Source organism: Halichoerus grypus, chromosome 9 (genome assembly GCF_964656455.1).
Source record: "Halichoerus grypus chromosome 9, mHalGry1.hap1.1, whole genome shotgun sequence".
Taxonomy (NCBI): Eukaryota; Metazoa; Chordata; class Mammalia; order Carnivora; family Phocidae; genus Halichoerus; species Halichoerus grypus.
The window spans coordinates 77,595,272-77,605,267 of NC_135720.1; the positions used below are offsets into that span (position 1 = coordinate 77,595,272).

The window sequence follows — 9,996 nt, forward strand, 5'->3', positions numbered from 1 at the left end:
ATTGAACAGTCCCAAATATGTGGAGATTAAACAACACACTTCTAAACAACAGAGGGATTAAGGAAGAAATATCAAGAGAAATCTTTAAATATTTCTAATTATATGAAAATGAAAGCACAATTTATCAAAACTTGTGAGATGCAGTGAAAACAGTGCTTCAGGGGAAATTAATAATTAATTGAATGCATATATTTTTAAAAAGATAAAAGAGTTAGGGGCGCCTGCCTGGCTCAGTCATTACGCGTCTGCCTTCGGCTCAGGTCATGATCCCAGGGTCCGGGGATCGAGCCCCGCATCGGGCTCTCTGCTCTGCGGGAAGCCTGCTTCTCCCTCTCCCACTCCCCCTGCTTGTGTTCCTGCTCTCGCGCGCTCTCTCTCTGAAAAAAAAAAAAAAAAAAAAGATAAAAGAGTTAAAATCAGTAATCTAAACTTACACTGGGAAAACTAGAAAAAGATAAGCAAATTAAAGTAAGCAGAAGAAAAGAAATAATAATTAGAGCAGAGTGCTCATTTTGGCAGCACATATACTTAAAAAATGGGAATGATACAGAGAAGATTAGCATGGTCCTTGTGCAAGGTTGACACACAAATTTGTGAAGTGTTCCATATTTTTTCACCATATTGTACACCTGAAACTAATATAACACTGTATGTTAACTATACTGGAATCAAAACAAAAAACATAATAAAAATTGCTATAAATTACAAAAAAAAAAAAGAATTAGAGCAGAAATCAAAACAGGAGAAACCAAGAGATCAATGGAGAAAAAGCAACAAAACCAAAAGCTAGATCTTTGAAAAGATGAATGAAATAAATAAGCTTCTAGCCAGACTAACAAAGGAAATGAGAGACAGGAAACAAATTATTAATATCAGGAATGAAAGAAGGGACATCACTACAGATCCTATGGACATTAAAAGGATAATAGAGGGGGCTCCTGGGTGGCTCAGTTGGTTAAGTGTCTGACTCTTGATTTCCACTCAGGTCATGATCTCAGGGTCGAGATCAAGCCCTGCATCAGGCTCTGTGCTGAGCAGGGAGTCTGCTTGAAATTCTTTCTCCCTCTCTCTCTCTCTGTCCTCCTCCCCCTGCAGGCTCCCCCCCCTCAAATAAATAAATAAATCTTTTAAAAAAGGATAATACAGGAATAATATGAACAACTCTATGCCCACAAATTTGACAAATAAGGTGAAATGGACCAATTATTTGAAAGACACAATTTTCCTAAACACACACAAGAAGAAATACAAAATCTGACTAGGTCTGTATCTATCTGGTAAAGAAATTGAATCCATAATTAAGACCTTCCAAAACAGAAAACACCAGGCCCATATGGGTTCACTGGTGAACTCTACCAAATATTTAAGGAAAAAATTATAACAATTCTTTACAATCTCTTTCAGAGAATAGAAGCAGAGAGAATACCTCCTAACTCATACCTGCATACCAAAACCAGACAAAGACATTAAAGAAAATAAAACTATAGACCAATATCTCTCATGAACATAGATGCAAAGGTCTTCAACAAAATATTATTTCCTATATACCACCAATGAACAGGTGGAATTTGAGATTAAAAATACAATACCATTTCCATGGTACATGAAATATGTAGGTATAAATCTAACAAAATATGTACAAAATCTGTATGAGGAAAACTACCAACTGATGAACAAAATCAAAGAAGAACTAAAGAAATGGAGAGATATTCCATGTTCATGGATAGAAGGATTCAATATTGTCAAGATATCTTTTCTTCCCAACTTGATCTATAGATGTGATGTAATTCCAATTGAAATCCCAGCAATTATTTTGTACATACTGATTCTAAAGATTATATACAGAGGTAAAATATCCAGAATAGCCAACACAATATTGAGAAACAAGAACAAAGTTGGAGAATTGACACTACTGACCTTCAATACTTATTAAGCCAGAGCAATCAAGACAGTGTGGTATTGGTGGAAGAATGGACAATGGACCAAAATAGAAAGCCCAGGTGAATCTAGACACAGACCTTACACCCTTCACAAAAATAAACTTGATATGGATCACAGACCTAAATGCAAAATGCAAAACTATAAAACTCCTAGAAGATAACATAGAAGAAATCTAGATGACCCAGTATGACAATGACTTTTTAGATTCAACACCAAAGTCACAACCCATAAAAGAAATAATTGATAAGCTGGACTTCATTACAATTAAAAACTGTTCTGTGAAAAACAATGTCAAGAGAATGAAAAGACAAGCCATGGGCTGGGAGAAAATATTTAATATACATCTGATAAAAGATTGTTACCCAAAATATACAAAGAACTCTCAAAACTTAATAAGAAAACAAACAATCCAATTTTAAAATGGGCCAAAGACCTTAGTAGATACCTCACCAAAGAAGATGTACAGATGGCAAACAGCCATATGAAAAGATGCTCAACATCATAAGTTTCAAGGAAATGTGAATTAAAACAAAGTGAGATACACTACACATCTATTAGTACTTATGGCCAAAATTCAGAACACCAACACAGCAAATGCTGGTGAGGATGTGGGAAAACAAAAAGTCTCATTCATTGCTGATGGAAATGCAAAATGGTACAGTTTGAAGTTTTCTTACAAACTAAACATACTCTTACTGTATGACCCAAAGGAGTTGAAAACATATCCACACAAAAATCTGCACACAGATGTTTATTCATAATTATCAAAACAACCAAGATGTCTTTCAGTAGGTGAATGGATAAATAAACATACATCCAAATAATTCGGTGCTATAAAGAAATGAACTATTGGGGCACCTGGGTGGCATAGTTGGTTAAGCATCAGACTCTTGGTTTTGGCTCAGATTGTGATCTCAGGGTCATGAGATTGAGCCCCGCATCAGACTCCCAGCTCAGCATGGAGTCGGCTTCAGACTCTCTCTCCCCGTCCCTCTGCCCCGCCCCGCTGCAGTCTCTCTCTCTCTAAAGTAAATAAATACATCTTTTAAAAAATCTAAAAAAAAAAAAGAACTCAAGCTATGAAAAGACACAGAGGAAACTTAAATGAGTATTAGTAAGTGAAAGAAGCCAATCTGTAAAGGTAATGTACTATAGATTCCAACTATGTGACATTCTAGAAAGGCAAAATTATGGAGACAGTAAAAAGATCAGTGGTTGATAAGAGTTGGGGGTGGCTGGGTTAGGGATGCATGGGCAGAACACAGAGGATTTTTAGGATAGTGAAAATACTTTATATACCATAATGATGGACATATGTCATTATACATTTGTCTGAACCTATAGAATATACGACACCAAGATTGAACCCAGATGTAAACTATGGATTTTGGATGATTATGATGGGTCTATATAGGTTCACCAATTGTAAGAAATGTATTATTCCAGGGAGGGGGGGATGTTGATAATGAGGGAGGCTATGTATAATGAGGGTAGAGGCTATATATGAAATCTCTGTACCTTCCTCTTAATTTTACTGTGAACCTAAAACTGCTCTTAAAAAGTCTTTTAAAAAACAAAAACTATATCCAATTATGTAAAATCCTAAGTATATCCCAACTTCTGGTGTGATAAGTATAATGAAAAAAATGTAGATGATTATTGAAGCAATTATTAGCATTAGTTGACCATTTTTGGTGTCACATATAACCAGCTATTAATTAAAGTGACTCATCTAACCAGCTATTAAGTGGTGGCATTATATTCCTTTTGCTTACAGGTGACAGAAATCAAATGTGATCTATATTAAGCAAACAGGAGAATTTATAATATGGATATAGGATTTTCTCACCCAACCCAAGGATGGGAACTTGGTATCACGTAGAACAAGGGATTTGGACAACATTTGACCTAGCATCATTCACATGGAGGAAAATTTAGTAAGTAGCAAGCATTATCAAACAACTGCTTAGTTCACAAAAGAGAGATGCTTTGATTATTCGGATGGACCATTCTGTTCTTGGATCACATCAAAGAGTTTTTTCTTGTCAATAATTATAACAATAATTATAGAAAAACTGACACTTTATCATGTAATATCACATTTAACTCTTATAACAACACTGAAAGGTAGGTTCTATGACTTCCATGTTACAAATGTGGAGGATACAACTTAAAAAAGTTAAATGATTTATATGTGGGTAAGAAGCTGGAGAGTAACAATGTTAAGGTGTAAATTCTTTCTGCATCCAAAATCAATGTTAATTTTATTCCATATTGTCATGAAACAATGTAAGTAAATTTCAGTTTGGAAATTCTGAAAAACAATAGTGATTCTCTGTATCTGTTGTCAGTTATGTGCATCTTATACCTTGCTCAAGTTTGAGGGACTTGGGATTGTTAAATTAAAGAAATATATACTCAAGGTGCCTGGCTGGCTCAGTCAGGAGAGCATGCAACTCTTGATCTTGGGATCATGAGTTCAAGCCTCACGTTGGGGTAGACATTACTTAAAAATTTAAAAAACAAACAAACTTTAAAAAAAAAAGAAATATAACTTGCGGACACTGTGGATATAGGCAACTTGGAGTTATCCAGTCTTGATATATAAATCCTCTTCTCACAAAGATTTTTAAATCTCTTTAAATACATTCTGAAAGGAGAATTTAGAATAAACTTTGCAAATGCCTGACAGACTGGGATTTGGTTTTGTGAAAGGAGGGAGATATTAGAAAATGCCATTTTTAGTCAAGATAGTATAGCATATTCAGCATTCTCCTCTTGAGAGTAACGTCAAGAGACATAGGCATACTAGGCCCTGTAATGTTACCTGCAAAAAGTTAAGAGGTCTTCTAAAATATCCCTTAACTTCTTAATGGATTTGACTTTTATGTGTTAAGAACTTCTATTTTAAATTTTTGAACCAATAATATTAGTTCCTTTGTCTTCTCTTGGAAGTAGCAAATACAAGTTGGGGGTACAGTAAGATATCGTGTGTCCTAAATCTCTCCTTTCAAGCTTTAAGGAGTGCTCACAGGATACAGCATTACTTACGTAGCATTCTTGCCAAAAACTTTAATCTAATCATGAGGAAACAATCAGGGAAATTCAAATTGAGAAACATTCTGCAAAATAATTTGCCTGGACTCTTAAAAAATGATCAATGATGAGAAAAATGAAAAAGGCTGGCTGACTGTTCTATATTAAGGGAGAGTAGAGAATTATGCCAAATAAATGCAATGTGAGCTATCTGATCGGACTTGGATCAAAACAAGAATACAAGGAAGGAAGGAAGGAATGGAAAGCTATAAAGGACTTTATTGGGACAACTGGAGAAATTTGGATCTAGATTATATATTAGATAATAGTATTGATGTTAAATTTCCTAAGTGTGATAATATATGGTGATGCTGTAGGAGATAACCTTTCCCTTGGGAGATATATTATGAAGCATTCATAATAAGAACAACAAAAAGAACAACTTGCTGGTCTCTGTAATTCTAGATTTTGATGAATCAGTTTGTGTTCATCCTACCCATTTTCATCCTGATTTTATCAGTTTTCAAAGTATTAATATTTTTTGTCCATTTTCTGGCAGACAATTTTCCATGTCTTTACGTCTTTTTAATTACCTTTCTCTAAATGGTTTCTTGTTTTATGGCCTTATGTTTTCCTTGAGGTACAGTGACTAACCAAAAAATATTTCTAGTGCTGATGTATAGTACTATGCGATAATGCTTTATATTTCCAGCACTCTTCCTTGTGACACTTTGCATTCGTTTTTGATACAAAAGCTTTTTAGGACAATGTTTTACAGGGAATAATATAAAATGACTATAGATCCTTTGTCTAGCGGCTCATCTTGGGAGACTTCCATTTGATATCATTGGCTTGGTCCTTTTTTCCCCAGAAAAGCTTACTGACAGCTGAAAATTAGTAAATTTTAATGTGTATTTGTGTGCCTCACTGTGTTGTGAAACCTGAAACTTCCCTGGCTCCGGCGTTGACTCGGGGACATCAGCCATCAGTTTCTGTTCTTCAGAAACTTACTAAATTTTGGGGTGCCTGGGTGGCTCAGTTGGTTTAGCGTCTGCCTTCGGCTCAGGTCATGATCCCAAGGTCCTGGGGTCAAGTCCCACATCGGGCTCCCTGCTCAGTGGGGAGCCTGCTTCTCCCTTTTCCCTGCCTGTGCTCTCTCTCTTGCTATCTCTGTCTCTCTCTTTCAAATAAATAAAAAATCTTTTTTTTTAAAAAAGGAACTTACTAAATTTTTGCCTTGCAACTGTTCAGATCCTCTTTACTAAATATTGCTTGCCTATAGGTCAAATAAAATATTGATATTATGTATATATATGTATATATATATATGTGCTTTATGTGTTCTGTACATACCTAGTCACACATCTAAGTGTGGTTTTGGTAGAAGAGGAATAACAAGAGTGTGAACTCAAGTAAGAGTGTAGGCTGAAATGTAGTGAAAAGAACATGGACTTTAGAACAAGACACTTGTCCCTTGAATCTTGGTTCTGACCTATCCTTGCTTCTGACCACAGTTGAAACATGGGAACCATCTATGGCCTTCCAGGATGGTTTTAAAGAGAATGCCTTACACTTAAAGTGGGTTTTCAGTCAATATTAGGCCTCCCTTTTGTTCTTCTACTTGAAAAAGTATAAAAGTAGTAATAACTAACATTTTTCAAGGTCTTATTATGTACTTAGGCCACGCATGAATAGGGGTTGCACATATTAATAGCATGAGACACGAGGTTGACTGGTTAAGAGCAGGGGCTCTAGAACTAGCCTTCCTTGGCTCAATTCCTAACTCTACCAATAACTAGCTTCAAGATACAGGAGGAGTTACTCTATGCCTCAGTTCTCTCATCTTTAAAGTGGGGAGAAAATAACAGTGTTTTCCTCACTAGGGCCTTGTGAGGATTAAATGAGATAAAATTCGTTAGACACTTAGAGCAATGTCTGACATATAATAAGTACTTAACATATGTTAGCTTTTATTATAAAGTGTTATTATCTCATTCAATCCTCTTAGTAGCCTGGTGAGTTAGATAAAATTACTCTTCATATAACTTGTGGAAAACTGATCATAAGTGAGGTGAAATAATTTGACCTAGGACACTCAGTAAAAAACAGAATTAGGACTTGATTCTTGTCTGTTATTAATTACTCAAATTTCTCCTTAATTCTCTCCAAGCTAATTTCTTATGGGGATTGTTTAAATAGTCTGATATAGGAACTTGTCAAAAAGCTTTTTGAAAGTTTAAATATAGATTTTCTCTCTAAATCTCCTTAGTCATGCTTATTTATCCCCTTAAACAACTCTAGCGAAACCAACAAACATCATTTCTCGTCCAGAAGCCATGTTGACTCATCCATGCTAAATTATTCTCTTCTGGCTATTCAGCTATCCTACCCTTTCACCAATACCTCAGAAAAATTGCAAGGCTGACTAAAATTTGAAAAGGAGAGTGTAAGCTTGGACAAATCATTTCACCTCCTTGAAATGGGATTTGACTAGATAAGCTGTAGGCTTTTTGCCAGCTCTAAAATTCTATGATCCTACCTGTGGAATCATCATGATTATGGATGTAATGACTGAGACCGTCTTTTCCTCTTGCTATGGGCCCCTGCTGAGGCACCATTCCATTGGTTTAATATTCTACTTCCAAGTATGTTTGTTTTCCTTCTGATTCTTTAGGATACAAGATAAAAGAGACAAAAAGTAAGGAAAATGTACAAAAAAAGACATACTAAAGTTAAGAAGCAAAGGGAATTTCAGAGGGTAAAAGAAGGATTTGATACCATTCACTAAAATTAGGCTTCCTTTTTTTGGTCATTATTTTGGTATTCTGTGCCCTCCCTTTATTGACCATATCATTCCTTCATTTTATAGTCAAATAATACTGTAACAGAAGTTCCGAAGAGGCAGAGCTGATATCCAAATTTGCAGGATATTCTGGTGTTTTTTTTAAATACAACACATATTTTGTTTCCTTCCCTTCAATGGGAAAACTGTTAATGGTTCCATGTGCCCATGCTAGTCCTGTAAAATTAAGCAAACTGGGGTCGTTGTTAGGAACCACCCTACTACACCTCCAGAAATGACCATAGTTTGTTTATCTAATAAACACATTCCAAGAAGAAAAAAAAAAAACACTGAGTTTATTAAATGTCTGTTGTATATTCTGAATTGTTGCATATACGGGGGATACAGAAATCCAACGTTCAGAGACTTCCCTGAAAAAATCTTAGTGAGTCAAAAATACTATAAAACTATAATACACCTGAAAGCTGAGCTGTGCTACGAGAGACATACAGAAGACGTTATGGAAGCATAGAGGATGAACACCTGCTGGCTGTTTGCTAGGAGAGGCATACAGAGTTTTGCAAAGAAGCAATAGATAATTGGGTGGTGTCTTGAAAACTTCATGAGAATTGGTCTGCTTTTGAGATGAAACTTCCAGAAAGAGGGACCAGCATGTCAAAAAATGAAAGAACGGCTTATTTGGAAAACTAATTCCATATAGGAGGAGTTTAGAGTACTTGTGGTCCAGTGGGTAAAGTTGAGCGTGGAGAGGTTGTGGGAGGCAGATTATGAGTAATTTCACATGTCATACTAAGGATGTCCAGGAGTTCATAACGTATCATTGATGGGTTTTAAGCAGTTGAATGACATGATCTGATTTGTTAGCAGTATGCATTTCCCATCATAAGAGAACATCTTAGAAAGGGTTCCAATGGCCTTGTTCAGCTAATCAATTTCCAGGGCTTAATATGGTGTCTAAAATATGGTAAGTTCTCTATAAATGTCTATAAGGTACTAAATAAATGAATCGATCAATTAATGAAAGAACTAAGCTAGTTAGAATTTGCTTCTGGACTACATATCAAGTTATTTACAGGGGTGATGATGAGATTTACTCTAAAACATAAAACTTTAAAGCAAGAAAGGGGGTGATTGGGGAGATAGATAAAATAAGATTGTCTAGGGGTACCTGGGTTGCTCAGTCAGTTGTGTCTGACTTTAAATTTTGGCTCAGGTCATGATCTCAGTGTCCTGAGGTCAAACCCTGCATCAGGCTCAGTGCTAGGCATGGAGCCTGCTTAAGATTCTTTCTCTTCCTCACCCTCTGCCCCCACCCCTTCTGTACTCTCTCTCTCTCTAAAAAAATAGGGGCGCCTGGGTAGCTCAGTCTATTAAGCGTCCAACTCTTAATTTCAGCTCAGGTCATGATCTCAGGGTTCTGGGATTGAGCCAAATGTCAAGCTCCACGCTCACTAAGACGTCTGCTTGAGGATTCTCTCTCTCCCTCTCTCTCTGCCCCTCCCCCCACCCCTGGTTGTGCGTGCACTCTCTCTTTCAAAAATCAATCAATCAATAAATCTTTTTTTAACAACACCAAACAAGTAAATTAATTAAAATAAGATTGTCCAAATGTAAATAATCATGAATACTGGGAAGCTAGTACCCAGGGGATCATATTTCTATTTTCTTTACTTTTTTGAATGTTTGATATTTTTCCATGATAAAGAAGTTTTAAAAAATTGTTCCTGAGCTAAGGCAACTTGATTTCTAGACCTGAAATGTTAATGTGTTGAAGCATAAATATTTCAGTTAAAAAGAACTAAGCTTTTAAAGAATGATAATATATATTTGTAACTTAAAAAAACTAAAAGAAAAACCTTAAATACTGTAAAAATTTTTGGAGTTTTAATGTAATTCTTGATTCTAGGTTCGGAGGCTTTCAAACTAATTATGATTAGAGAACTTCTTAACTCAAATATCTTTATAGCTTATATTATAAAACTGAAACTAATCTGTTAGAAATTCATAATTTTTTAATATGGAAATCACACCCTTAATCCAAAAAGTGTTGTGAAAGAAATGCTTTCACATTAATCTATATCACACTCAATTGATTTCACAAAATTTTATGTTGTTAATTTTGCAGTTACTAAAAATAACTTGATGGAATTTATTCCTGCTAGTATTTGTAAAATATATACATTTAGTACTAAAAGCATTTGGGTTAAAACACAGAA

General features: G+C 35.4%; 1 pseudogene; it reads left to right on the top strand.

The window, feature by feature from the left end:
• Positions 1–503: 503 nt before the first annotated feature.
• Positions 504–613, top strand: LOC118529385 (U6 spliceosomal RNA; annotated as a pseudogene).
• The last annotated feature ends 9,383 nt before the right edge of the window (positions 614–9,996 follow it).